The sequence below is a fragment of the Pinus tabuliformis genome, chromosome 8 (genome assembly GCF_031772625.1).
Source record: "Pinus tabuliformis cultivar Carrire ecotype Pingquan chromosome 8, CPIR1, whole genome shotgun sequence".
In the NCBI taxonomy this organism is placed as follows: Eukaryota; Viridiplantae; Streptophyta; class Pinopsida; order Pinales; family Pinaceae; genus Pinus; species Pinus tabuliformis.
This window is the reverse complement of record NC_142294.1, coordinates 1,233,622,470-1,233,630,578: the sequence shown is the minus strand read 5'-3', so window position 1 is coordinate 1,233,630,578 and position 8,109 is coordinate 1,233,622,470.

Here is an 8,109-nt window from a genome sequence, read left to right as displayed (position 1 = left end):
AGATCCTGATGGAAATGAATATCAGGATGGTTATCAATTGCGAGCCGTAATTGTCACCCATGGTATATGCTAACCTGCAAAGGTATGCCGAATTCAAAGCTAGCTTCCATAATATCTCAATCAAGGTGCAGAAGGACCTTACGCAGAAGTGGTGCAGCTTGTCGTACCTATCCACAAATCATGCCATTGATGCGGTGTTGGATAAATGACCAACGGAATGACACACCTCCACAAACTTGGCAGTGGGTGGAAGTAATTCCGCACACAAAAGAAGAATGACGAGGCCAATATGAAGATGGTGCAGTTGGTCGAGAAGAGGAAGAAGGAGTCCGCTGAGAAGTACAAGGCAGAGCAGACAGGAAAGGAGACAAGAAAACAAACAGGAGGCATAGAGCGGGGCTCTGAAAAAGGCGTGTGGCCGCCTTCACCTACACCTAAAGAAGAGGACATAGAGCAGCATGGCGCAAACCTCAAGAGACGTCTGACCGTATCAAGCGCCCGAGAGAGCCGAAAAAGGGAGGGTCCAGAAAGAAGTCCAAGGCAACCAAGACCTCGATGGACCCCATCACACTAACGGAGGAAGATTTATACATAGGTGACATAGTTAGAGATGTCACCGTAGAGTCCCTACAGTAATTTGAAAAGTAGCAACAAATCATCATGAGCGCCATCTAGACTAGACTGTAGGAGTTGCAGACCCAAGCATCACAGGTTAGTACATTGTCTACCAACTTGGCTATCGACACATCAGAGGCCACTGATACGTTGTGCAAAAAGGCTTCGAGTGCGCTAGTGCTGCCAGAAGGAGCAATGACAATAGAAAATGAGGCTAACAGGCCCACTGTTAGTGCCTTGAAGGGAGTAGGATTGAACCTGGCAGCACTCCTGTGCGAAGCACTCCACTCTTTGTAGGATGGAGTAATTGTGGAGCTGAGGGCCCACAAGCACCGCACCCTCCAAGTGATCAGCGAGTAGAGAATAAACAATGAGAAGATGGCCTTACAGATGGATGCTTCCATCATGCTAATGTTGTGGAGACCAACCAAGTAAGAAGATAATACAAGTTGTGGAGGAGGCCTATACAATGGTCTTGGAATTGGCCATTCAGGAGGAGGAGCCAGTTGAGGTCTGCATATGCAAATTGGCCATAGGGGTGTGCAACACTCAGATGGAGATGGCACAGGTTCATTTGGAGCTAAACTTGTAGATTACAGAGCTCCAGTTGAGGGCTCAGCCTTCAACACCACCAAAGGTAAAGGAACAGTAGGTGGCCACTGTTGCAAAAGTAGTTGCCGCAGTGGAGAGTGTAGTATAAGACTACACCCAGTTGATTGAACAATCGTTTGAGGTCTTTATCAGCTTGTAGGAGGACCCAAACATCCAGAGGCTTGAGACATAAGCATGCAAACTCCAACAGCACTATGACAAAGTTAAGGGCACAGTGCAAACCGTCGCGCTGACACAAAGGTTGGCTAAGTAGCTGAAGGAACAGGTGGACGCAACGTTGCACAAGGAAGCAGTGTTGAAGGTGCAACTAAACCCCTAGATGGATGAAGCTTATGCAATCAATGAAAACATGTAAGGAAAGCTTGCGAATCTACAAGTGCTGAAGCAACAACTTCAAGCTAACAACACAGGGGTAGTAACTGAGAAGATAGTCAAATATGCAAAGTAGGCAACAGCTTAGTGCACAACGAAAGTTGAAGTCATCAGGGTCGAGCTGGACGAGCTTTGCGCAAAGATCTCCGTGCCTGTGGAGTGACTCAAGGGTGAGTCACAATGTTTATTTTGGGGGCATGTTTGGAGCAGGATCCCCCAAGGGCAGTTTTGGGGCTACACGCCCATGTTTTAGTCAATGTTTTGTAATATTATTGTAAAGACTCCACATTTTGTGGTCACGGAGCACGAGGGTATTATATGTCACAAAGGGTAGTCTACCCTTATTTTTGTAAAGTAAATTCGGTTGTAAGAGATCTACCCATGGTCCGTGGACCATGGGATTGCATAAAAAGAGCTAAGCTCTAAGTAGTTAATAGGATAACATGAGGAAGAGAGTCATAGATTTAGAGGAATAAGTCTAATTCTTGGGTTGTAGTGTAGGTAGAGGGTCTGTAACTGAGTGCATAGAGGCCTAGGGTAGACGTCCGCAGCTGAGTGCACGAACCCTTGCAGCTGTGTGTGCAGGGTGAACAAAGTCTGTAATACTTGGAATATATTAATAAAAGGAGTTATTCTGTAATTTTCTATGTATTTGTTTTGTTGATGGTTTTGAGTATTTTGTGTATGAATTTCCTTTATTATGCTTATATGATGTGCGAATGAATGCAATTACATTGAATAATTGAACACAATCACGAATATCTACTTACGCGGTGATAATTTTAAGTATTTGACAAGATAAGCAAATCACTTAGGATAATTAGGGAATTTGCACAGCACGCTTCTACAGCAGCATGAAAGTACCTAAGCTATAGGTTAGATCTGTGCAAAGGTCGATCGTGTACTTTCACAAAGGTATTGAAAGCTGGAACAGAGGGTTTGTCTTACAAGCCCTAGAGTGAGATCACCTGCACGAAGGCATGGATAGAAGAGATCAAATGACATCACAACCATCTCAATGGTGTGGAAACTTGGTTCCAGCATACCCCCATACTGCTTCTTGTGATACTTCGGTCTGTGCTCCATGAGATGATGCCGAAAGGGCCAAGAGTGTAGGGATTTGTTTGGCTAATTAACATTGAACCTGGGTCATGCCCCCTCAAGCCAACAGCTAGCCACCCAAATTAGAAGAGAACATGTCAATAATTTTTCTGAAAGAGCCCCAAGGATCTCTTTTCATAAAATTTATAGGGTTCCCAATGAGGCCCTTTATTTGAAGACAAATCATTAGATTTGGAGGGAATACTTGAATTCAAATCTTCTCACAATAATATTTAATATATATATTTATCTTGCCAAATTTTGATTTTTGTTACATTGAATAATGGAGAGAGAAATTCGAGCATAATTAATAGAAATTTCCTTTTGCCAAAATGAATTCTTCCTCTATGGCATGTTGGGCTTCTTCTTAGAGTCTTAGGGTTTCCCTTTTGGGGAAATTCATCTCAATGCTAACCAATTTTCAACAAAAATATTTTAAAAACCTTAACATATGTGAATCTTAGAGATTTTTCATTTATCATATCATATTTGTTTTATGTTTTGTTTCACATTTTTCGGTTATGGTAACATAGTATATTATTAAATTTTTCCATTTGTAAGACAAATATGGAATGTCATCCCTCAAGTATTTTGACTGTTAAATACTTGTAATACTATCTTCTCTTCCCATATCTTCCCCCACCTCCTCCTACACCTCCGCCTCCAACTCATGGGACATTTTGTAAGACTTGTTTTGTTTAGGTGGATTTATCCTTTAGGATGATTACTTAAGCTACAAATTCATAGCTTCAAAATATATATTCACTCTCAACCATTTCACACATTTTTCTAACATATATAAATACAAATTATAAGCTACAAACATGTAGTAGGAAAGCATGCTCGACTATAATCATCTAGAATTTTCAAAATACTTCAATTTTGTTATCACTTTAAAGAATTCCTCAGGATTAAATGTAGTTCTTAATGTTTATATTGATAATTGAGTTGATGTGGCCTTTTAAATTAGATGTTAAAACTAATTCTTGTCATATCCCACACTACAAAAGAGTGTCTATATATATATATATATATATATATATATATATATATATATATATATATATATATATATATATATATATATATATATATATATATATATATATATATATATATATATATATATATATATATATATATATATATATATACACACACACATTAGAAGAGTCTATCGTGGTTGTACAATATTCACAGTGTGATTAATTGTTAATTATGAAGGTAGATAAACATGTGGTGGAACCATAGTATTTCAAATATCACCTCAACTATTTTTGTAAATACTTATAGATGATGGCAATCAAAGCAATTTAATTGTATGTTTTTACTTATCAGGTAGGTGGATAGCTTGCACAAGTGATAGCTCTTGGAAAATAATGATATAGAACCAAAATGTATGTGAAGAAGATGGTGATTTCATCATTTTTTGTTGTTTCACCTCTAATCATTCCTCCTTTGCTCTATTATGCACTCCACATTGACTATATTCACCACTCACATCTACCAAAATTACCATTAGTTGTCATTGCCTTAGTTTTTTAGTGTGGCTTAACTTTTACCCAGTGTCTTGGGCTTTCTCATTAAAAAGGAACTATATCGATACTTTTATTTCAACTTTGATAAGTTTTTATTGAAATTTTTCAGTGCATCAAAAAAATCCCATTGGTACATGGTGAATGAAGAGATGCCATTGGTACATGGTGGTTGAGGAGTTACCATTGGTACATAGTGATTGAGACATTATTCTCAATGTTATTTCTCTTGTTTTACCCATCTATGAGGTTACTTATTTATTTATAACTTCCCTTTAAGTAAATGGAGACACCATCAAGTGTATTCACTTTCTTGGTGCAATCCAAGTGTGTTCATTTTTTTTTATATATTTTGTTTCACATTTTTCGGTTATGGTAACATAGTATATTATTAAATATTTTCCATTTGTAAGACAAATATGGAATGTCATCCCTCAAGTATTTTGATTGTTAAATACTTGTGCAAGTATACATGTGGAGAGACATTAGCTTATGAGCCAGATTGGAAAATGACCACCAAGAATTTGAATCAAACAACTAGAGGACCATGTAGATGAGGAGGATATGGGATTTTTGATGTCTTCAACTATTACCACAAGGGGATCATCAAGAACAGTACAATAGGTGCAGGGGAAGAGTGAGATCAAAATCAACATGATGGAAGAGTTGTGGAGATAGATTAGTGATTCCCAAAGACAAGTGAGAGGGAGACACACGATGAATAATGACATATAGTGTGTTCCAGGAAGTCCACATTTGACCTGCAACTAAAAGTACTTGGATGCACAACAAAGGATCATAATGAGTAGAGTAAGGAATCCCAAAGGAAACAATGTATAAGTTTTCCTTTCCTCACTAATGATAGATGTCATCGACTTAATAGGTAGCTATTTGTGGAGATTATGGATTTATGAAGGTCCCTATGCACAACTAGATTACTATAGTTATTGGTTGGAGGGGAATGGGACTCTAAAATCCCTATTCCAAATAGTAATTTCAGTTTAAATCCTTGAGAAATTCCCTCACCCATGCCCTAGAATCTGACTCAAGGGTGATTGAGCAGAAATAAATACCACAGTGCTACCCAATCTAAGGCTGGATGGAGAGTTGTAGTCCCCACTCAGTTTCCCATTTCATGCGAGATATGTGTTTCTTATGTGTGGTTTATATAATGAATTTCACACTTGGTTTATTAAATTTCAATTGGTGTTACCAACATATTAAGCACGACATGTGATATGGTTGTTCACACATTTGGAAACATGGTTGTGTGTTTTATGTTTCACTAATGCTTGTATAATTACGTATGAAATGAAATGTGTAATATAAATCTAATAAGAAATGTTGGCCTCCAAAACTAGACTTGATCCTATAATTGGAACTACCATAACTCACATAATCCCAATTAAAAAGGTTTACATGGGTAGAACTCTGAACGAGTGATTGCATTTTACATATATAGCATAATTCTCACATAAATGAGAGCCAGAAGTCTAGAATCCTCTGGCATTTTTATTAACCTACTCTTTCATCCCCTAAATTACAAGTGAAATGGTTGTTCTAATGCTTGAATGTGTACCCATGCTAGTTAACAATAGTAATACCCTAAACACATGAGCAGTATGTCCTATGACTTCATGAGTAGTTTGATATTGGATTACATTATGCATGTTACCTTTTAGAAGGAACAAAGAAACCGATGCTTTTTATAAGCTATAGATTTTGTGTAATAATACTTGTTACCAAGTTATCGTTATCATTACAATGCCCCTTTTTTCATATAATTTACATTTTGAACTCACATTTGGGTCATTTTGTCTAGAATATTTGACCATCTCTACAACTAGTCTTCGTACCAAGCACTTTATGAAATCAACCCCTTGATTATTTATGTTGGTAATACAATGAATAGGGTAGTGTTCATTGCAGCCACTTTCCCTATCTTTAGGAATCCTATCAATCCTCTCAATGCATTAGATTCATCTATTTCTATAATGGGGACTTTCTTGTACAACCAGGCTATAGAGAAATCCAATGCAACACTCAGTTGATCAACTGGAATTTCAATAATCCACTCTATTGTTTTTAGGAATTAATGTTTAATGCCCAACACAACCAGGGAATATCCTAAATGGGGAATGGAAGCAAATTCATATTAAGCCTCTTTGCATTTAAGAAATTATAGAAGAGCTTGCAAAATTTAATGTTTGGGTGGGCTATTCTCTTCATGAATTTTTAAACCTCTTGTTGATTGTTTTTTCATGATATATGTGAAAAACTTAATAATATCCATAATTGGAGGGGTGAATGGGGAAAACATATCTAGATTAAGGCATCAATTATCATTGAGAATCATTTATCTTATGTTGTTTATCCCTAGACTCACCTTCCTATTGAAAATAGTAGCAAGAGAAGGTCTTATTGACTCTTGCCTTAGTTAATAAAGAGAAAGTTCTTCTGGCTTGTGCCTTAGTCAATGAAGATCTTGAGTTGTCTGTGGAAGATAGATTTCAGTGATAGTGAGTTTATTTATAGATAATGGGAATAATCATAATGTTAGCATGCATAGAATTGGAAATTAATTCAATGGAAGTCTTCATCAGTTTGACTACAAGATTGGTTGGAAGATTGAGTTTAGTTAGAATGAGTTGGGTCTTCACTCTTGATTAAAGGAATAATGACTTAGATCTCTAGTGATAATTGGATAGAGAATGAGTTAACAACTCTAGTGATGATTAGAAGGAGAGTGGGTTACACTCACAATTAACTCACTATCTGAGCTCGAGTTCTATATTTTGAAACAACCTAATTCAGCATGTATTGAATCTATAAAAGAAGGATGAATCCACAAGGATTAAATAATTGTTTTATGCACAAAGGATTGTGATAAGACATAGCACATGAGTTAGTGTGAGAGAGCCTTGATTGTGGAACACAGGAATTGTGTCCTAAAGAATAGGAGCACAAGTGCACTAGGAAATAGGAGATTGACTGTGCACAGAACTTGTTTCCTAAGGAGTAAGAAGTCACAAGTGTGCAAGATCAAGGAGAAGAGAGTAGGTTTTGCATAGCAAGTCAAGGAGGAAGTAGAGGGACAATTGTGTGTTGGAAATTAAATCAAGTGATGATTAAGTAAGGCCAAGATCAATTATATTAGTTGAGTTTTATGTGAGAAGCATAATGATTTCTAAAGAGAGACAAAGTGCTTTGTAATAGATTTAATTGCTCCAAGGAAAATCAATAAAATATCCACATCAAGAAAGTAGGTTTTCCTTGTTGGGTTTCCTGAGAAAAAGTGTGTCAATTTGTGCTTTTTTTTTTATCTCTATGTTCTAATCCTACCACTTATAAGTGTTGATAAATTATGTGTCTTGGTGAAAAAAAAATTGGTTTCAGTTTTCAGTTCCCTTAGTTTTAGATTGTTCATCTAAGTAGTTGCATAATTTCATGGAAATTTAATAATGGTATCAGAGCAGAGATCAATATAAAGACCAACACCATATTGACCTGTTAATAGAAAACGTAGATCAAACATATGGCTTGTGCTATATTTTTTAAGAGAAAGTTTTTTAAAAAGATCAAATTTGTTTTAGGTTGAAAAAAAACAATTCAAAAACAAAAGAGAAAAAAAAACAACACACGGGGGTGATTTTTTATAAGGAAAAAAATAAAAAAAGAAGGTGGTGGTTGACCAATAGGCCATCCAACCACTACAGCCAATAGGGCCCACTACTCAGCTTCCAGAGCAGTTGGAAGCAACCAGGCCAAGCTGATTATTAGAAATGTGTTGTCATTGATGGCAAAGGTGATTAGGATGAAGGAAACAAGAGATATGACTACAATATGAATGAAGAACAAGTCAAATAATGGTAAA